This window comes from Python bivittatus, unplaced genomic scaffold, assembly GCF_059951505.1.
Source record: "Python bivittatus isolate LINGU-HERP-01145 unplaced genomic scaffold, Pbiv_v1 ctg000340_np1212, whole genome shotgun sequence".
Classification (NCBI taxonomy): Eukaryota; Metazoa; Chordata; class Lepidosauria; order Squamata; family Pythonidae; genus Python; species Python bivittatus.
The window spans coordinates 2,180,262-2,202,784 of NW_028277056.1; the positions used below are offsets into that span (position 1 = coordinate 2,180,262).

A 22,523-nucleotide genomic window follows, 5' to 3' on the forward strand; every position below is an offset into this window, starting at 1 on the left:
TTTAACGAATGCAGATGTTCAAATGTGATCTGGCATTCTTGCTCCGGAAAAAGCAAGGCCAAACGTAAGATATGGTTTGCCACAGGCCAGGGCTGACTGTTTCGGGCTAATGGTAAATTTTAGGGCTTTAAATCACAGTGTAGCCACAGGGCTACAGTTGACTCTACTGCAATGATTTCATTGGCTGCAGAAGTGTTTGGTCATATTTCTTGGGATTGATTGATTGACTGATTGATTGATCGGTTGATTGTATGCCATCAAGCCAGTGCTGATTCTTAGTGATCACGTAGATAGAACTTCTGCAGGAGGATTATTAGCAATACCTGTTTTTTAATTCTTTGGAACAAAACAATCCGCCAAGAATTTTAAGAATGGATTAGAATGTTTTATTCTGCTGAACGTAAGTGAGCATTAATGCAGTCATAGTTTAACTCTTCTCCTTTTTCTGGAAAGAAAATAAAAAGGAGAAGACGGTATTGTCCTGTCTTTTCTGTATGGTTTGGTTTGTCATCTTTTTGCAGAAAATAAGTTGGTGTTTACCAGTAAACCCAAATCTTCTGTTCTAAAATGTATAAAATTAATGGATAGTTTTGGAACTTTTGGGGAGTAATGTGAATGCAACCACTGGCATTTTTCAACCAGAGTTTAAAGGCTAGGCATGTTGTGTGACCCCCAACTGATTGTGTTTTATCTAATGAGTTTTCTGGATACAGTCGGGCAGTTTTCTTGGCTGGGTTACAAAGTGCCTTGTCTTTCTCTGATATTTTTTGTCCTTTCCTCATAGAACTTTGTTCCTCATTTATTGTTACATATTTTTAAGATAACGTAAGAAAGAGATTATGCAAAGAAAAGAATCAAGTGCAGATAATAAAATACAAGCAAAGAAGCAACACATTCTGAAATATCATAAAACTGGCATATCCTAATACATCATCAAAAGCTTAGGACAAAATTTAAACTAAAAGGACTTGGTTAACGTGGTTCAAGTTGTTTAAAAGGACTGTAAATAGTAAACAATACAGTAAATTGGTACTGTAAATTATATAGCAAATTAAGGTATGGAGTCCAAGATGTTTTTTTTCATCAAATGGGATTTTCCTGAAAGTTTTCCATCCAGGCATCAATGAGGCCAGACTCTGATTTTGCTTCCAAGTGCAAAGTTGGCCAGATGTGCCACCTACTAAGACTTTGGTGACCAACCCTGGTTGAATGAACCAGGGCTAAGTGTATTCTGTGAACCAGCCAATCTCCTGAGAGAAGGGAGCATAAGAAGAGTTGTCTGGCGGGGGGGGAGGGGGTGTCAATTCTGTAAACGTTCTCTATGGGGTCACTTCTGGAGACACAGTTATTCAGAAGAAGGATGGGCAAAGAACACACTTAGTAGGTTGGGGAGCTCAGGATGGCAAAGGGGGCTAAGGCCCCCTCCCATAAATTGATCTAGCTGGGTGTTTGGAGAGTTTGAGGGATCTTGTTTCCTCTTTTGATTGAGATATATCTATTTTAGGGGCTGCCCTACGGTTTTGATTGATTGATTGATTGATTGATCCCACCTCAAAATGATGAGAAACCATGCATTCATGGTGAGGAGGTGCTCTGAGGGCCACCAAGTAGGAACTCCATGGGCCAGATGTGGCCTGGGCTTGCAGGCTACCAACCTCAGATCTTGCCAGTAATGTCCACAGGTCAGAAACATGAACATTTTTCTCTTCCTCTCTCTTGGCAGGAGTTTAACAGCCATTCTTAAGTCAATATGATTGAATTACAGATCTGCTGTACCTTTCACATACTGAATTAGAGGTCTAATGGGCTATTTTGTCATCTTCTAATTTTATTGTTCTCGCTGAACCTCCTGGGCCGGAGGGGGAGGGAAGAAAGTTATGAATTATTCTTGTTTTTGAAAAAGGAAGAGAGAAAAAGCAAAAAAAAATCAGTAAGAAATATATAGGAGCCTAATAGAAAAAGGAACAATTGACGCTTGGGAACAAAATGAGCACTTTGCATCCAGCAAGGTCCTGCTTTGGTCTCCAGTCAGGGATCATAGAATCACCTCAATGACCCCTGAGGTCACTTAATCCAGCCCCTTTGCTCAGTGCACAATCCACTAGAGCGTCTCTGTCATGTGGCCATCCAGATCCTGTATGAAGGCCTCTGGGGAAGGAGAACTCACCACCATGTGGCAGCCTCTTCCACAGGTGGATGGCTTGTCCCTCCTGAAGTCTAGCCTGGACCTCTGTAGAGAGTCAGGAAGGTGACCTTGATGGAGAGATGCAGGCTCCATTGCCTAGGCAAAAGGAGCTAAGGCATTTTAAGGTCCAGGACATCCAGATAACATTCAGAAATCACTCGGACACCTCCCTAATTCACTGGTGTATAAGAAGGGGAGGAGGTCCACCACAATCAGATGTGCAGGGTTGATATCAGTCCCACTCGGTAGGCCAGACCAGGAAATCAACCCCACAGGAAAGCTAACCCTACTTTTATTGAGACTGGCTACAATAAAAGAATCTTGCAATCTGAATGTGCTGGACCTCCTCTCCCTTTTTGTACTCCAGTGAATCCGGGTGGCGTCTGCCTGAGTCACTTCCTCACATTATCTGGACATTCTGGACTTAAACAATTTTTCAACCCCCTTTGCCTAGACAACAGTTCCTGCATTTTTCCATCAAGGTCATCTCCGTACGCTTCACAACCTTTTTCCTTGCAGTTTTCCCCCACTGGATCTGGTCCAGCCTTTTAGGGCAATGGAATATCTTCCATTCCTTCTTCTAGGTGATAGCCCTTCCGTTCTTTGAAGACGGCTTCAGTCTTCTCTCCTGTAGGCTAAACGTACCCAGATCCTTTCACCATTCCCATAGGACTTGGTTTCCAGACCCCCCACCCTCTTGATCCCCCTCCCCTGGACTCCCCTGAACTGAAAGGTTGGGGATAGTTGCCACTCCAAGCAGAGTCTCTGGTCAACCATCAGCCAGCCCTTTCCATCAAGTGTCCGATTTTGTTCCTTCCCTCTTCTGGAGACCCAGTGAAAGAAAAACAGAGGGCACCCTGGAAGCTGCCTGGGTGTGCATGTGCGTGTCCGTATGTGTCTCATTGCACTTTAAATTCCTTCTGGTGGTTCTCTGCCCAGCTGGCAGGCAGCTTTGATGTGTGCTTAGCCATTTCAGAACATGAAATCATTCTTTCTGACATTTGCTAATCGCCTTGCGTTCCCTCCCTCTTTTCCCACTAGCGCAGGACTAACAATGCCAAATCCCTACCACTTTCCTGAGCTATTGTGTTCCTAATCTCCTGGCATTTTAGCCTTAATGCCCCAGGATAATAATAATATTAAGACCACCACCTTGCACATGCTCCCATCCCTTCCAGGGGAACGTGAGCATGTTCTCCCAGTCAGGCAGCAGCGACCTGGTATTATGACACTGCTCTGTGTTGCTCCAGGACTGGAATAACAGGTGGGTTTCCTTCAAAGCCTCAAGATCCTGCTTGGGAACAACCTAACCCAGGCTTTCCAACCTTGGCCACTTTAAGATGTGTGGACTTCAGCTCCCAGAATTCCTCAACCAGCATGTGCACACACCTTAAAGTGGCCAAAGTTGGAAAACACTGGTCTAACCTGTCTTCTGCCTTTATCCCTGGTAGGACTTAAAAGAAGCTCTGCAGTTCTGCTTAATCAATAGAAGAGAATCTCTGTAGCTCAGGGTTGAACTGTAGAGTCCTTGGGGCTCTCTGGTTGTTTGTTTGCAGACGTTTCATGACCTGTCTAGGTAACATCATCAGTGCTGGTGATTGTGGGGTTTGCTCCTCCTTATATACAGAAGCTTGCCCTGCCAGTGTTGGGGTGTGTGTGTGTGTTTTCTCCTTGGTAGTCCCTTGTTTAGGGTATTGTTTTCTTCTTGATTGTTTGTCTGGTGTTAATCCCTGCTTATCTGGGTGTTGGCTGCTGGAAGGGATGTGTTCTGGTTTTTTTGTTCCCTTCTTAGCCTTTTTATCCTCATCAGCAGAGGAAATGACAGCAAATTAGAAATGCAAATCTATTGAAGAACAACCCACACTAACCAAATGCTCCATTACCAAAGTAACAACCCAGCCTCCCACAAGAGGAGCTGTGTAAGAACATTATTCAGACGAGCACAAACGCACTGCAGCAACCCAGAACACTAGAAAAAGGAAACAGGGTGCCTATACAACATCTTCCAACAAAGTGGACACCCATGCAACTTTATCAAAAAGTGCCTGGCCCCTCAACCCACTACAGCACAACCAACACAAGCTATGGAAAGGATAACACTGCTGTACATCAGAAATGTCTCAGAAACAACCAACAGACTGTTACAACCACATGGCATCTCTGTAGCACCCAAACCAACTAAAGCCCTCCAAAACATCTTAAGCAAACCAAAAGACCCAGTAGCCCAAGAAGAAAAAAGAGGAGTCATCTACAACATACAGTGTAAGGACTGTCACAGCCCCTATGTAGGACAGACAGGCAGAAGGCTGGCAGAGCGCATCCATGAACACCAACTAGCAGTCAGAAGACACGATGAAAACTCCTTAATCTCACAACACACGGACAGATTTAACCATAGTTTTGACTGGGAAACTGTCAGCATCTTAGACCAAGCTAAATCCAAAAATGCCAGGGAATTCCTGGAAGTTTGACATTTAGACAAATCAGCCATCAACAGACACATGGAGATAGACAACATGTACACACCATTCAAAAGAGGCAATAAAAAGAAACAGAAAGACCAGAACACATCCTCGCCAGCAATCAACACCCAGATAAACAAAGATTAACACCAGACAAACAGTCAAGCAGAAAACAACAACCCTAATCTAGGAACTGCCAAGGAGGAAACCAGACCCCCACCAACAATGGCAGGGCAAGCTTCTGTATATAAGGAAGGAGCAAACCCCGCTCCCTTCTAGCACTGATGATGTTACCTAGATGGGTAATGAAACGTCTGCAGGAAAACAACCAAGCTCAGAGAGCACCACGGACTCCACAGTTCAACCCTGAGCTACATATATTCTCTTCTATTGGTATCACAGAATCTTGCACGTCTGAATGTGCTTCCCCCTCCCTCCCTTTATCTTTGTGTGAACCAGAGAGGGGCTTGTCTGAGGGTTTTTTTCAGGTTATTTCCTCAGCCTGGGCTCAAGCCCCTCTTATCTGACCATTGTCTTGGTAGCAGCTCTTCCTTCTGTCCCCCAAGGCCATTCCCTTTTCCCTCTACAGTTTCTGTATGTCTGTGAAATTTACTTATTTATTTATTTATTTATTTAGATAATTTATGTGGCCACCTATCTCACAGAAATTACATTGGACGGCATACAAAGATTTAAAAACCCCAACAATTGTATGCATGTGAGTCTGAAACTGTATCTCTGGCTGTACTCAGAGCACTAAAATGATGGATATTTCACACTCTCTCTTTTTCTCTTTCACATGCATGTGTGCACACACATACACACTCACGTGGAATTGGGGAGAGCTTTGTTCTTGCCTTAATTCCATGACAAAGCAAAGCAAGGAGGGATCTGTTTCTACACAACACAATTTCTGATTAAGGTCCCACAGGCACAGGCCCTCTGTGCACGCACACATACATTTTAATTAAATTCTTTTCAGTAAGCCAAGATCAAGAGCGTCATTAGTCCTTCGTAAATCAACTATCCCGAATTATATTTTTGAAAGGGTCTGGTGTGCTGTGTGGGGAAGAATGCAGAATTTATCTTCTTGGTTTCCAAAAGATAAACAGCAGGGCATTGCTCAGCCACAAGCTCCTGTCTTGGATTCTCATAGCGTGTAGAATTTGGACAGGCCAACACTGAGGCCAATTGTCAAGGGAAGATGTGGAAGAGGAGTCCTGAGTATATGGAGACTAAACTGAACTGCCTTCTCAGTTGGTCCCCTGAGGTCTGGAGTGAAAGTTGGAAACTGAGGAGAAAGATCAGGAAGCAAAAGATTCTGCACTGTAAGGCCAAGTAGTCAACACAGAAGCTTCCTGGTGTCTCCTGACTGAGCTTTGGGAAATGGAGGCTGCGTGGTTTTTGAAGCATTTAAGTTTCCAGTAATTCACTAAGCTAAAAGACAAGGACAGTCTGTCCCCAACCTGCTGCCATGCAGATGTGTTTGGACTGCAGCTCCCAGAATTCCTCTGTCATGGCTGAACTTCAGCTCCCAAGTCCATAGTCACCCAGCCATGTTGGTTGGGGAATCAGAATTGGCCATTCTGTGAGCCACAGTCCCCACCCATCCAGAGGGCACTTGATTGAAGAAGTGTGGATTAGCCTAATGTTCTCAATTGTCAGGTCCTGGCAGCTCCCTGAACCATAGTGAGCTCCTACCATTACGGGAACACCCAATTGTGCTCTCATTCGAAAAAGATACTCCATTTCAATTCACCTCCAACTCCCTCCTGACACAGATTCAATTCTGGCTGTCTGATTATGTCTCTCAGAAACCAGCTGGAATGGTCTGAAGTTGTTGCAATCATTTAGCAATCAGCTGATAGCTGTTATGACAGCCTGAGTTGGTTCTCCAGCCTCATTCTCTCGGCCAGGAACGGGACGAAAGCACCATCTTGCCATCCTTCAGAGATCTTCAACTCCCATCCTTCTCAACCAGGCCATGTGGGAGATGATGGCCGTTGAAATCCAGCCTGTCAGTGGGCAGCAGACTGCAGAAGACCATCCCACCCAACTGGGGACCACCTACAGTTTGGATAACCTCTGAGAATTATGCTCAATAATTCTCTTCCTTCTGCAGTTGATTCTCTCTTGGAGCTGGAGGAGAACTCCAGAAGAAAGTAGTCACGTATTGCATCTTTCATTCCTGTCCATTCATTGTGCTTATTATTCAGTCATTTCGTTACTTCCTATTCTTGGGGATGTGCATCGTTTCACCAGGAGCGTCTGACGGGGACTCCTTGCACATTCCTGTTTGGGTCATCAATGATTAGATCGAGACATCTTGTCTCCCGTCAAACGCTTTTCCGATTGCCTTTGATTTTTCCGAGCACTGGAGTCTTTTCCAATGACTCTTGTCTTCACATGATGCCTCCCAAATATCTAAGCGTCGCCTCATTATTCCTGCTTCTAGCAAGCAGCCGGCTTTTATCTAGTCTTCGGGTCGCATCAATGATTTGTTCTTTCTACAGTCCAACGGAAAGGAATCAACCAAGCTCAGCAAACATCAAGATCTCGGCATACCCACTTTGGGCTGTGCATATTCAAGAGAAAGAAAGGGAGATTTAAGGACATGTGCAGACACGGTGAAAGGCAATGATACTTTATTTTAAATTCCAGAGTTGGGAGAAGTGTAACACAGGCACCTCTCTCTCTCTACACCAATGTTTCTCAACCTTGGGAACTTTAAGATGGGTGGACTTCAACTCCCAGAATTCCCCAGCTGGCTGGGGAATTCTGGGAGTTGAAGCCCACCCATCTTAAAGTTCCCAAGGTTGAGAAATACTGCTCTACACACATACACGCCCCCTCCTGCCTATTGCTACTAGTTTTTATACCTTTCTTGGACATCACTAAACTTTAAAATACAAGCAAAGGAGAGGAAATAATAGAAACAGAGGGAGCATCCCGATGCGATTCAGTGGTCGAAAAGCTGAGTGAGGAGCAGGGATTAAGAACAGAGCTGGGCACCATGATTCAGAGGACTTATTGAGATCTAGGCACTTAACAAAAGCTAGCAGGAAGCCTTTCAAACAACGTAGGGTTGTGGTTGGGTATCGGGCAGTCTTCGCTGAGCTCCACGGGAGAGTCTTACCTCTTCAGTGGTGGGGAAAGATCCAGCCAGGCCAAGCTTGCATTGGAAGAGCGATGGAAAAGCAGGGAGGGAAATTCAGAAGTAGAGGAACAAGGAGGAGGAAAATGTGGAGGTAGACTTGTCCTTTTCAACGCCCCCCCCCCCCCAAAAATACAAGGCAAATGAGAAGATCCTTTTCTTCTTAAGGCTACAGTACCCGTAAAAGTAACAAAATTAAGAGAGAAAAGATGTCGGCGTATAAACTCCCCGTGTGTGTAAATCTGATGATTTTATTTATTTATTATTTATTTTATGAATCAAATTTATACGCCCCCCCCCCATCCCACTGCATAAGTGGCTCTAGGCAACTTGCAAATAAGGAAGCGAGAAAAAACGACATTATAATTGCATAATAATACGGATAGCAATAGAGCGACATGATGAATTTGCAGGAAGGCTGCAGAACAACACCCCCCCCTCTTTTTGTGCCTCAGTTTCTCCACAGATGTTAACTTATTTATTTATTTATTTATTTATTTATTTATTAAACCAACTTGCAAGGCTATTAGCATTACAGCATTTGAACGATGCCATTTTTCCATCCGCCTCCCTTCACCAACTCTTCCTTCCTTCGCTCCGTGGGAGAGGCATTGCGTGAATGTCCCACTCCATCCCATCAGCTGGTCGTCACAATAAGCAGGAATCACAATTGTGTATTTGGGCCGTGCCAGCTAATGATTAAAGAGCTCTCGGCCTTGGCTCTTAGCCAGTTCAGACATTTAATTAACTCTGTCTGCGAAGACTTGCACGCTGGCGCACCGGTGTAGAAAGCGCGGTGTGCATGGGGGTTTGTCTTAGGTGAGAGCAGTTGTTCCCACCCTGCTGATCTCCAGATGTTTTAGAATTACAAGTCCCGGAATTTGCAAGCTGCGGGGAAATATAAATCAGTATGGAAATGTGTTGTGCTGGCTAGGCATTCATAGTGTCATAAAATCGTACAATGATAGATTTGGGAAGTTCTTTGGAAGACTTACTCTACACTCGATGCAGGATCCACTAGAGCAGTGTTTCTCAACCTTGGCCACTTGAAGATGGGTGGACTTCAACTCCCAGAATTCCCCAGCCAGCAAGGCTGGCTGGGGAATTCTGGGAGTTGAAGTCCACCCATCTTCAAGTGGCCAAGGTTGAGAAACACTGCACTAGAGTTTCTCCAACAGGTGCGATGCTTCAACATCCAACCTCCATTTCTAGATTTTCAACCAAGAACAGCTCACCAGGTCCAGGGGTTGCAATGCCAGTTCCTTGGGCAGAAACTCTGTTTGGGGAAGGATTTTAAGGAACTGTTGGGTTAGGGTTGGGGTAAAAAGGCTGGCTGAGCTTCATTCTGTGATTCAGCCTTCTCCAGATACTGCCTTCCAGATACCCCCTTTGCAACCCCAAAGTCCCAAGTCTTAATTGTGTCTTGAAAAGCTAATGCGAGAGGGTGCCTAACCCTAACTCTTGCACGTGACAACGTTTTAGATATTGGTTAGACTGTGGGTGAGTCTCCGTAAGTCACCCAGTGAGTTGCACAGCTGAAAATGACCTTGAATCTGCTCCTGCTCCTGCCAACTCAACACCTCTCTCTTGGTCCAGTCTGGGATGGAGCCAGGATCCTCGGGTCACTCAGATTGCCCATGTGCAACTTGTCTGGGCTGGTTGAGTGGTGGGTGATGGTTTCCAGGTTGGGTTTATTCTAGCATGCAGAAACTGGGGGCAGTTCATTTTCTGTGAAAGAAGTCACAGCCATCTCCTTCCATGTAAACTTCTCCCTTGTTTCAAATTGGCTGGTGCAGGCCTTCTGTGTGCAGGGGTGTGTGCAAGGTGCGGTCAAAGAAGTCAAGATGGCAGCCACAATGGTGTGATCAGAGTTCCACTTGCTTTTTATGTCCATCATGACCTTTTTGACCATACCTTGCGGACACCCCTGTGTTTGTCCCATCAATTTTGGTAGTGTTGCACAATAGATAGATAGATAGATAGATAGATAGATAGATAGATAGATAGATAGATAGATAGATAGATAGATGATAGATAGATAGATGATAGATAGATAGATAGATAGATAGATAGATAGATAGATAGATAGATAGATAGATAGAGTCCTTGGGGTTCTCCAAGCTTGGTTGTTTGCTTGCAAATGTTTCATTACCCGGCTAGGTAACATCTTCAGTGCTAGGATGGGATGGGGTTTGGACTGTGCATCTTAGCACTGAAGATGTTACCAAGCCGAGTAATGAAACGTTTGCAAGAAAAGAACCAAGCTCAGAGAACCCCAAGGACTCCACAGTTCAACCCTGAGCTATGCATATTCGCTTCTATTGGTAGATAGATAGATAGATAGATACAGATAAATAGATATTTTTCATGGAGGCAGCATTTTATGCAAGGGGTTCTCTGACCCTAGAGGTTGGGTGGGATTCTTTTTATTTCTTAAGTTCTGCTGGCAAGCGAGCTGCTTTTGCTCTGCTGTTTCTTCCTTTTCTGTTCTGACTTTTAACTTGGGTTCTTCGCATTCTTAGGCCATTGCTACTGTTTTAACTAGCTCTGCGACTTAATTGTTATACCTCTTTGATTTTTCATATTTTGCAAGCCAACTGTCGAGCCATTCCATTTTTGTAGATGAGAACGTCCGTTTCTGAAACTATCCATCACCTTCGCTGCCTCCGTGTTCCTTGCGACCATCCTTTGCCCGTTCTCATCTGCAGAGGGGAGCTATAACAGCCAGTGATATTTTACAAAGCCTCTTGGTCAGATGTAAGACCACAGCAGAGGTGAGATCTGACAGCAGAGGAATCATTCTTGCCAAATGTCACCTTTTGATTGTGTGAAGATAGATTCCTTGCACACAAGCTTGGCTGGAGGAAGGGAGGAAAAGGAAAAGGAAAGATCACGCCGCTATTTGTCTTCTCCCAAGAACGGGACTTCTCCCTCCCCGTGGTTAATTAGTCAATTTAATGAAGAGGTTAAATAAAGCTTCTGAAATAAGTACAGCTGACTTTGAAAACGATGCCTTGCAGCAGCAGAACTGGGTCCGACACATCCTCTCTGTGCTTTTGATCCCGTTATTATTACTACAGCAGCGTCCGTGTCAATGAAATCTTACAGAACATGGAAACTATCGAGTCCAACTTGCCTGTCCTGGAACTGATTGGCTGCGTGTGTGTGATACGCTGCTCACTTAACTAGCTAGCCGCTAAATTAGGTCAGGGTTAATCTTGGCGGGGTCTGTGTCGCTTAGTGAGTTAAGTGAACCGAGAAAATTCGCTTCCCAGATTAATTGCGCTGTGCAAACGTAGCTGTGATCTTAATGCAGTTTTCACCATCTAGGTAGGCTTACCGACTTAGGATGTACAAATCCAGATGACGACCTTTCGAAGAGATACAGAAAATGATCTTTTGGCTGCCGTTGGTGGTTTTCTGACCTTCCGCAGCCAAAAAGAGAGCAGCTCTTGCCGTCCAGCCAGGCTTCAGCTGCCAAAATCCGTAGCTGGCATGTTCAGTTGCCTCTGGGTTTCTGGGAGTTAAAATCTGGAGGACACCAGATTGGGACAAATCTGGCTGTGGAGAGAGAGCAGAACTGTGGGAAACCTCGAGGGACAGGTTATGAAGGCGATCAAACCAAGTTATGCATACAGTGGCCTACAAAACTCCAGGCACCCCTGAATTATGTTCCAATGGTCAGATGGTGTGTTTCATTGCATCCCTAAATGAGCAGAGGCTGACCCAGCGTCTACACAGTACAAAGTTAAACACAACGGCTTTCTGCAAATTGGAAGGCACGCTGACTATTTTTATATGCAGCTCTTCACAGATCCAAAATAATTTTTTTAAAAAACAGCGAATCTGACAAGTGTGAAAGTTGGGACGTCGTTCCAGTTGTTTCGGTGCTCTTCTTTAAATCATACTGTACAGAAAAGTTAATAAGAGCTAGAAAGGTGATTGACTCATTAGGCCTGCAGTGAGACAGGAGAAGACACTTCCACAGGGGAACGCGCTCCGTGACCTTCTGCACACTCAAGCTGTAATTGTTCTTCTCTTTGCTTTCAACAGCTCTGGGCTGCCTTTGCGCTTGAAATGGAAGGTATTCTTGTAAACCAGGGAAAGGCTTTTAAAAACCCTCTCAGTGTTTTCAGCTCACAATATCAGCCGTGAGAAACATTGTTCAGCAATGGAAGTTTCATAGGACGGATGAAGTCAAGGCAAGATCTAGAAGACCAGGCGTGGCTGCAGGGTATGGTCAAAAAAATCGAAAAAATTTGATTAATGTACGATGCAATAAGAAACAAGTGCAGCTTAGATTGCACCATCATGGTCACCATCTTGAATTTTTTGACCATACCCTCTGGATACCCCTGTAGAAGACCAAGAATCACCTCTGCTAGAACTGCCCAAGAATCAGTCATATCTGCAGAACAGACCCACCGATCTGTGAGGACCTGCTGAAAACTTGAGCTGAGATTGAAGTCCACAGTACAGTATTGCTTCTGTGTGAGATTGTGGGGAAGCTGGGAAAATAATAGGAGGAATGTAATACATAAACAACCAAATGCTAAGAGAAGAGTTTATTGGGAGCTTATCTTATAAGTCGCAGCTGACTCCCAGCTGCAAAAGGTTGGGAAGACAAGATTGAAAGAAACTCTACCTTAATCAACTCATTAATAACCCAGGACTGAAAGTTCTATCACAGTTTCCAAGATTCTGTACTTTGCCCCTAATCCTTGTGTTAAAAACATGTTATTAAAAGTCTTCGTAATTCTTGTTTCCTTGATTGTGCTGGACTGTGAAGCTCTTGATAGCTTCTACAACAATCATCTTCATGGGAGCATTTTCAGAAGGAAGCCTTTTCTCTGACCTCATCACAAAAGTCATCATCTAAACTACGCAAAACAAAACTTTGATAAGCCTGAAATGTTCTGGAACAAAGTGCTTTCTTTGGACTGATGAAACAAAAATTGAACTGTTCAGCTGCAATTGCACAGATACATTTGAAGCAAGAAGTGTAAAGCATTTGAAGAACAAACATTTGCTAACCATTAAGCATGGCTCTGTTAAGCTTTGGGGTTGTGTGACAGCCAATGGCCCAGGAAATATGATGTGGGTGGCAGGAAGAATGGATTCAACTAAATATCGCTATATCCTAGAAGCTAATATCCCACAGTCAGTGAAGAGATTGCAGCTGAAAGAAGTTGGATATTTCAACAAGACCAATCTCCAAACCAGCCATGAAGTACTTAGAGAAAAGAAAAATAAAGATTTTGGAATGCTATTCCCAGTTCCCAGATTTAAATATTACTGAAAATCTGTGGGAAGAGCTCCAATATTCAGTGCATTCAAGGAGTCCCAAGAACATTTCTGAGCTAGAAGAGTTCTGCAAGGAAGAGTGGGAAAACATTCCAGAAGCAAAAATCAACAGACACTCTGATGGCTACAATAAATTTTTGGAAGCATTTTTATTTCTACCACGTCCAAACTTTTGCACCAAAAATATTCACTTAAAAAAAAAAAGAATTTGTGAACAGCCTTTTGTGGTTGGGTAGTGCTAGGATGAAGGGTATGGAGCAGTGCTATGCAGCCTAGAAAGCTGCAGGGAGTTGTCCAGGCAGTCGCCAGGAGTTAAGACTGCGCAAAGACACACGCACAGAAACGAAACAAAACACCCACCCGTGGCTGAGTTGACCACAGTGGTCTGCTGTTGCTTTATTATCTTATTGCAAGATTCACCAAAAACCCAGTAGCTAAACAGGGACAGAAGCAGTAATATAAATATTGAGCAGTGGCACTTCTTGATCTAAGCCGGTGTGTCCTGGACTCGTTTTATTTCATTCGTCCTTGGGCTAAAGCATTCTCAATTTAGTCGTGGTAACTGGAGTTTTGAAGGGCCAAGGATGGTATGATCTACAGCTATGTTTTCATGGATTAACCTCTGCTTGCCAAGGAACTGTTTGGGACCGACTGGAGGTGTCGATCTACTCTTTTTCGGTGGGACGAGGAAAAATACTAAAATAATAAACATCGAAGATGAGCCCATGCAGCGACCGGTCGAAGGCAAACGTGAAGGTAACAAGTGCCTGCCTGGAGTGATGGAAATGAAGGATGCAGATGTTTAAATTAGATTAACTAACTCAATTAGGTTAAATTAACTCATTGAACCAGTGCACTGAGCTGCGCAGTTCGATGACGCAGCAGCTGCAGCGGACAGCCTTCTGGGAGAAAATGGTTTTGGTTTAAGGAGTTGCAGGCAGGTGCTGGAGGTAGACCCTGAAGCCTCTCTGCCTCACTGACTTGGGAACTCTGCAAGTACTTCTAGAAATCACACGGGCTGATTCTGGCGTTGACACAACACTTCCTCCCCCACCCCTGCCAATTATTTCAGAGGCTTTCAATGCTAGTCTTCCCTTCCAGTGGCTTCTCTTCTGAATGCATGGGGCATCTCTTACAAGCTACAAGGATGGCCTGCTAGGAGGTCAAACCAGTCAATCTTAAAGGAAATCAACCCTGACTGCTCATTGGAAGGATTGATAATGAAGCTGAAGCTCAGATACTTTGGTCACCTAATGCGAAGAGAGGACTCTTTGGAGAAGACCCTGATGCTGGGAAAGATGGAAGGCAAAAGGAGAAGAGGACGGCAGAGGATGAGATGGTTAGATAGCATCACTGAAGCAATGAGCATGAAACTGAGCAAACTCAGGGAGGCAGTGAAGGACACGAAGGCCTGGCCCGATGTAGTTCATGGGGTCACAAAGAGTCGGACACGACCTAACGACTGAACAACAACAACAAAGATGGCACGTGCACCTTGACATCATAGCTCAAGTGACTATGTGCATGATGTCACTTGTGCAAGGACATCATGGTGCATGTGACATCATTTGCCCCATGTCCCCCCCAGGACACCCACAGTTTGGGGCTGGGGTTGCAATGGCCAGTGCAAGGTACCAGATATATTCTCCAGCCCCTGCTGCCTTTCTTGGAGGAGAATGATTTGTAGATTTCAACCCTCCCATCAACCCTAACCTCAAGGCCATGTAATCCAAAGTGTTTTCTCCCAGTTCTTCGCACAGAAGGGGAAAATCTAGTTGGAAGGGACCTGGAGGTCTTCTGGACCAACCCCTTCTCTGGGACAGGAATCCTCAGACCATCCCAGACAAATGATTATCCAACCTTTCTCTGGAAGCCTCCAGTGATGGTGCTCACTTTGGCAGCACATATACCAAAATTGGAATGATACTGAGAAGATTAGCATGGAAGCCTCCAGTGACGGAGCCCTCACAACTCCAGGAGGGAGGCTGGTCCATTTCTTCATCTTTCTCCCTGTCAGGAAATTCCTTCTTGTTCCAAGTTTGGATCTCTCACTGCTAAGCTTCAACTCTGGTTCTTGTCTTACCCTTGGTGCTATAGAGAATAAACCCACACCCTTTTCTCTGTGACATCACTTCACGTATCAGAAGTCTGCTTCCCTGTCTCCCCTTGGCCTTCTCTTCTCTGGGCTAAATGGACCCAGCTCCTTCCACTGTTCTTCATAGGGTGGAGCCTCCAAGCCCCTCACCATCTTTGTGGCCCTCCTCTGCACTCTTCCTGGTTCCTTAGTGTCCACCGCAACTGGACACACTACTCCAGGTGCAGTCTGACTGGTGCACATAGACCAGAACTACCACTTCAAACTTAAACAGCTCCTCCCTCACCTTATGTTCATCTTGCCGTTTCCTGAGAGACATTCAGTGCCATTTTATTTTTGCTTTTACCCATGGGCCATGAGCAAAGCTTCTTTGTGGGGTCCTTGGTGCTCCTCAACTTCTCAGAGAACACTCAGTTCAACCCTGAGCTACGTGTATTCTCTTCTAAAGCTTCTTCGGCAACAGCTGTGCTGATGAAGAGACTACAGAACTCATTTTCTGTCAGGCTGAGATGATTTCGACAAATCAGAGCCTTGAAAGATCGGGACGACCTGATGCAGAACAAACAGAGGCATGTTTCTGTGGCACCATAACATCAAATCACTCAGCAGCAACGCTGCACATTATTCCCTTCATTATTTGGAGATAATGAGTCTGCATCTCACTCAATTGCCTTGGATGGACCTCTTGGCTCTGGTGCCTCCAGCAAGCTCTGTCTCTGAGAGCCAGTAATGGTCTCAGCCCCACCTTGTGGTATAGTCGTGCAAAGTCATAGGCAGTGTGGAAGGAAGAAGATTGCCCAGGGGTGTAAAACCAGCGGCCATAAAGAAGGTGCCCGCTTTTATAGCATCCACCGGGGTGGGTAGGTGGAGTTCAGCCAAAACCAAGCAAACCACCTTATGGATTACCACCATCCCTGAACTCCGTCTTGGTCTTCTCCTAGAATCCCAGAGTGACAAGCTCTAAGCGTCGAAAGGAACCTCAGAGATCTCCTACCCCAACTTCCTGACCAGTGGAGGAATGCATGAAAGCATCCCCAACAAACAGCCATCCATTCTCCCCTCTGAAAATCCCGGTGAAGGGAGACCACCATAGTTCTAGCCAAACTCTTCCACTGCTTCACCATTCGTTGTCAGGGAAATTCAGCCCAACCTCCTGTCTTTTGTTTTCAGTCTGTCAGTCTTCTGAAAATGGGGGTTATATTTCATTTGTTTTTCTCCAGTTCTCCATGAATTTGCAAATACAGGTAGTCCTTGCTTAATAACCACAATACGGACTAGAACATCTGTTGTTAAGCAGGGCAGTTGTTAAGCGAGTCGCACCCAATTTATGACCTTTTCTGCAGTGGTCATTAAGCAAATCACCATGGCTGTTAAGCAAAACATGTGGTTCCTCATTGATTTTGCTTACTGAAAGCCAGCTGGGAAGGTTGCAAATGGCAATCACATGACCCCGGGACATTACAACCGTCGTAAGTGCGAGCTGGTTGCCAAGCACCTGGATCATGATCACGTGACTGTGGAAGTGCTGCAATGGTTGCAAGTGCAAGGACCGGTTGTAAGTCCCTTTGTTCAGCTCCATTGTAACTTTGAACAGTCACTAAACGAATGGTTGTTAAGTGAGGACTACCTGTATTATAACCAGAGATTCTGAGATCACTTCTGCCAATTCTTTCAACAAGCTGGGATGAATTGGCTTGGTGCTAGAGACCTCGATCAATTGACTGATCGGTTGATTGGTTGATTGATTGAACGATACTGGTAAGCCATGTCAGTCAACCGAGATTCGGAGCAAGGTGCAAGGGGTGACGCCCCCAAGCCCTATTTTGCTTCCTGCCACCCCCTTCTCCTGAGCCGTAGCCTTCCAGCTCCCTTCCCACAAGCTCAGCCTCCCACTTCCTGAGCTATCAGCCTGCCCCCTTTCTTCTAAGCTCTGCTTCCATCAGGGTCCGCCAGCGCACCAAAATGCATTTAAATTTTGTGAACGGCCAGGGGGGTTAACCAAACCGAGATTCAGCTGTAAGCACAACCTGCTACCTGCAGTTTGAAGCATCCTTGCTTCGGGTTAAATTCAGTGCAAACAAAAGGTATTTTTTAAAAGAGCTTAACCTCCCCAAAGCCCTGGCAAAACCTCTGCCCTTTTTCTCCGCAAGGCACGGGCCGGCCGGGGTTTCCTGCAGTTTGGTTCCCACTGCAATTGTTCAAAGAGCAAGAGGTTTAGCCGCGGGATTGAGAGGTGGGCGGGAAGTGTGGGAAACGGTGAATTGAGTGGCTTTGATCCAAACCAAGAACAAAGTGAACACTAGCGCGTGCGTTGTTCCTTCTTTCTCGCGCCTTTCCAGACTTCAAAGGAGTCAATGCCGTTCATCTCTTCTCCCGGTTTTGTTGTAAAAAAGCAAAGCTGGTTGACCTGACATTTCTTGAGCAGTCTTCCAAGAGCGTCTCCAGTTTGGGCACGTTTTGCCGTTCTTTCTCCCAAGCACAGTCATCGGGGTGCCGGGGGGGGGGTCAAAAAAGTCCAGACAGCTGCTGTGGCCGCACAATCAGCGCCCTGCCTCTTGTCCACATGCGTGGTGGCTGACACCCAGGCCACGCGCTGGGGGACAGGGTGTCTCTTTGATTCATTCCCCTCTCCTCTCCTAGATTTCCCTGGCACCGTCTCAGGTTTGGGGAAAGATTCTTTTGAGTTACGTACCAATGATTTCAAAACAATCAAGAGGATAAAGGAAATCGACTTGGCTGGGTTGTAACTGCAGATGAGTTAGTGAGAGCCAGTTTGGTCCAATGGTGAAGGTGCTGGACTGGAAGCAGGAAACTGAAGTTCTAGTCCCGCCTTGGGCATGAAGCCAGCTGGTGACCTTGGCCCAGCCCCTCTCTCTCAGCCCAGGAGGAAGACAAGGGCCAGCCACATCCAGAAACCTTGCCAAGAAAACTGCAGGGACCCGCCCATGTATGGAGGGCCAGTTTGGTCCAACGGTGAAGGTGCTGGACCAGAAGCGAGGGCAGGAGCATCCGTGGGGGGAGGCATGTGTCCAAAAAGTCAAGATGGCAGCCACAAGCACACAATTGAAGCCCCGCCCCTTTTAAACATGTCTCAAAAGAGGCAGGTCTTCAATCCCATGGTTGTGGCTGCCATCTTGACCTTTCTGACCCCCTCCCAGCAGATACCCCTGTCCTGTTGGCTTCATGGACATGTCCATGTGGTTTCCTTGGCAGCACTATCAAACTTGCCATTCCCAGTTGAAGATCAGGCCCTGGGATTACCTGGGCTTGGATCTCCCATCAAGGACAAACCAGCTCCTGTGTAGTGTTTTCACGGCCAGCCAAGCAGGGCTCGGTGCTCCCATCTGCTGCTGACGACATCCAGGGGACGTTCTGACCTCCTCCGAGGAAGAAACTGGGTGGGATCTGGGCAGGGGAGAGGGCGTAAATCTGGAGATTTCTCATTCGGCTTCAGAAGGTGGTTGAGGTCTTTCCCAACTCACAGGAAGATAATGTGAGCATCCTGTCGACAAAATTGTTTTGTGAACATCATGGCAGATGTAGCAGCGGGTAGACAGGTAGCATGTGCCAAGGGAGGGAGATGGAAGAGAAGTTATTCTTCTCTTGGGCCTCATATTGTTGTTCAATCATTGCTAACTTTTCATGACCCAGTGAAACATAACTAGAAGGGGGGAAAAGCTATTTTCCCAAGATTGCCTGCAGTGACTCCTTTTCTGAGGCCTTGAAAGCTCCAATTAGTGATTGGATCTCCCCATTTTATCTTCTGCTGGCCTCTTTTTTCAAGGGCTGTGGGCCTTTCCAGGCTTCAGGGTCTTCTCCGGTGGATCTTTCCTTGGCATTACATGCACACACACACACACACACACACACACACACACACACACAAGGGATGTTTAGCTTCAACGACCTCCTAGAATTTTCTAATGCCATACATAATGGTCCTCACTAGGTCAGGCTGCCCAAGTTGAGTGAAGGAACCACCATTCATCTTGTAGGGATGAATCATAGAATGATAGCGTTGGAAGGGACCCCAAGGATCATCTAGTCCAACCCTCTGCAAGGTACAAGAAAATCAATCCAACCATCCCCGAGAGGTGGCTTCAAAGCCTACCCAGATGGAGAACTCAGAACTACAATCCAGAAGGTGATGCTCAACCATTTGGAAGTTGGGGTCCCTCAAGATTCTTCTCTGCCCCCCATTGGGATTCACAGCAACACAAAACTTGTGGGGCAGTTTTTTCTGGAGATTTGGACTGAGATACCACAGGGTAACACCCAACTTTACCTGCCTTTTCTTCATCCACTTTAGATTTGGCTATGGATGGTCTAAAATAGGCTCCAGGCATAATGATGGACCGGATGAGACCTACCCCCAGGCTGACCTTTCATCCAAGCAAGAGAGGAGGGATGTTAAGCTTGTCTGTTGGGATGAATGGAGTCCAGGCCCTTCAGGAGTGGATCACCCCCTCCCCCCAGCTCCCCTAGGGGTCAGATTTGCAGTGGGGAGGTATTTATGGATCCTGCATTACCACTGGAAGGTCCTGAATTGCAGCACACCTCTTCATGGCGGCATCCTTGCTTCCTTGGATGAAGACAGTCTGCCCCCAATATTATGAGGGGAGATGCAACGTGTGGCTTTTCCTTGGGTAGCATCAGCATGTGGAAGACCATGTTTCTTCCACATGGCCTCCTCCGCCATAGTCACAGAGTTATTTCACAGAAGCAAACAAACAAAATGAGATGAGAGAGAGAGAGAGAGAGAGAGAGAGAGAGAAAGCTTGCTTGCCAGGCGCCCAAGATCGCAGCGGGGGCAGCCACCCTGGAGGCGATCTAATTGTGAAGCTCATTAGCGATGGAGACATCGGGAGATAATTAACTGCCAAATATCATTAAGCCGTTCTGAGAGGTTAAGACGTTGGCGATCTGGGAAGGCCCTCCGGAAGCCTGGATGCATTTCGGAAGGCCGGGCGGGGGACGGCCGGGCGTGGCGGCAGCCGTTCCTCCCAGCTGCTCGGAGCAGCTAATGGCCCGGCGTCTCCGGGGTTGGGTTGTTGGCACCATTGACACATTTAATCGGCTCGAGCGAATGTCTGAATCGGAGCTAATTGGAGCTGGAAGCAGGGCTGGCCGCCGACAGCCTGTCCTGCGGGCAACGGCGGTTTTGGGAAGGAAGCGACATCATCACGGGGTGCCCAGGCCAGCCAGTTCTGACGCTGGGCCCTCGGGCATTGTGCCAGGGGTGTGCAGTGATGCACCTTCGCGTTTCCATGTGGGGAGGCAAGCCCCCCCAGGGCTAACGCCTCCATGCAGAGGCCCTTTTTCATGACATGTTGCGCTCAACAGGCCCGGGAAGCCGAGAGCTAATCCAGTAATTACAGCTCAATTTGGGATCAGCGTGAGCACGGGAAGAGGTCGCACCGAGGGCTGACAATGGTTGAGCTGGAAGGCGCCATGTGGAAGACTTGGAGCTGGGGGGGAGGCAGGCACAAAGGCTGTTAGCAGATGGGCCATTTTTGTACATGATGCCAAGGTGATCCATGGAATCACACAATTCTGGAGAAGGAAGGCGCCCTCGAGGCCATCTAGTCCAGCCCCCTTTTCTGTGCAGGAACCCAGCTGGAGCGCCCCAAAAGGTCGCCGACTGGCCTGTCTTTGGACACGTCCAGTGAAGGAGAGGCCAGCCCATCTGTGAGGACATTTTGTCTAACCTGGAATCTGCGTTATTCCACATTTGGCATTCTGGAACTGGTGTTATACCCCAGGGCTAAGCATTCCCAGTCCTTCTAGCCTCTCTTGGCAGAAATTACATTACAGCTCCCTAAACAAGGATGTCTGCAGCAAGGGGGTCAAAAAAGTCAAGATGGCAGTCACAAACATGCAGTCAAATGCAAGGTAGGGGTCAAAACCATGCCCAAAAAGGAGCAGGGCTTTGATTGCATGGTGGAGACTGCCATCTTGACTTTTTTGACCCCCTCTGGGGAGAGATCCCTGTCTTTGAAACTGTTCTAGTTTCTCTGAATCCTTTCTAAAAGGAGCTGTAAAGGGACATTCTGGCTTGGACTTTCTCCTCTCCATCTCAGGATAAATTTGCCAAGGTTGGGCCACTGGACCATCCCAGACACTTTCAAGGCTCTCCTTTCTCCGTTCCAGTCCTTCCAAAGCATCTCTTGGTGTATTATCTTTCCCTCTTGTTTATTCCATTCATTATCCCACCTATTTGCAAGCATCAAGGTTCTCCTTGTGGTTTACGGCTGGTACAATTGAGGCTCGAACAGTACGACATGAGAATAAAGTGTATGCTTGCACAAACTGTGTTCCCTTCGAGGAAAATAACGGAAGTTACCATAAATCGCTATGATTTCTCTGCTCCGAGCTAGCCTCTCTCTAGCAATGCAATTCTGCACAGTATCAGATAGATAAAAGTCTTCTTTTTTGCTAGATGCAGCTCGGTGGAGCTATTGATCCGTGCCCAGCAGGAGAGCTGCCCTCCGTGGTTCCATCCTGGCTGGGAAAAATCTGAATTGCAACTTCAATATCACACTTTCGCTGCCAAGGGCAGATTTGTGAGAACTCTGCAACATTGGTTTTTCTGCCATGACTTGTCTTCCCACTGGTGGGGCTGACAAAAGGGGAAATATCTCTTTGGGAAAGGGGGCAGAAAAAAGGGGCTTAAGGAAAGGAGACCAGCTGCTTAACTGGAAAGGCCAGAATGGAACTGAAGCAGTGCCTGATCAGACGCGCTTGCCGTCTTCTGCAGAATTGGGATCCCTGGTTGCGTGGTATTCCCAGGCCCGTGGCATATTCCTTTCAGACCATCCCCATCGGGGCAGGAACCTGGAGCAGCTCAAATATGGTTCCCGCTCCCTTCCCTGCGTTCCTTTTCCTATTCCCAAAAAGCCTAGAGTTGCTCTACGGCCAGCTAGCAGACGCCTTTCCAGACTGTGCCCCACAAGTCTGAGTGAACTCTGGAGCACCGTTTGGAAAAGAAGGAACGCAGCCAATTTTTTAGCACTGGAGCTCTGCATCCGGATCAAGAATTTGGGGAGGTTCTTTTTTCTTCAGTCAGTCAGTCAGTCAGTCAGTCAGTCAGTCAGTCAGTCAGTCAGTCAGTCAATCAGTCAGTCAGTCAGTCAGTCAGTCAGATGTTGGTGGTTGCAAAGCACCCGTTTCCAGCATCAATCTACGTGCAGCTGTGCTGCCATAAAAGACCCGCTGAGATGCCAGAGATCAGCCTGGAGGGGAACAGAAGAATCATTTTCTAGCAAATGCCAATCTTGTGACTGGCAGCTCTTTGGGAAACAGGCATGACTGCTCAAGCAGCCA

General features: G+C 46.5%; 1 protein-coding gene and 1 pseudogene across 2 annotated transcripts in view; both read left to right on the plus strand.

The window, feature by feature from the left end:
* The window catches only part of PDE2A (phosphodiesterase 2A), a 221,221-nt gene that overhangs the window by 122,651 nt on the left and 76,047 nt on the right, over positions 1–22,523 (plus strand). The window lies entirely within an intron of this gene.
* Positions 14,991–15,049, plus strand: LOC148216028 (U6 spliceosomal RNA; annotated as a pseudogene).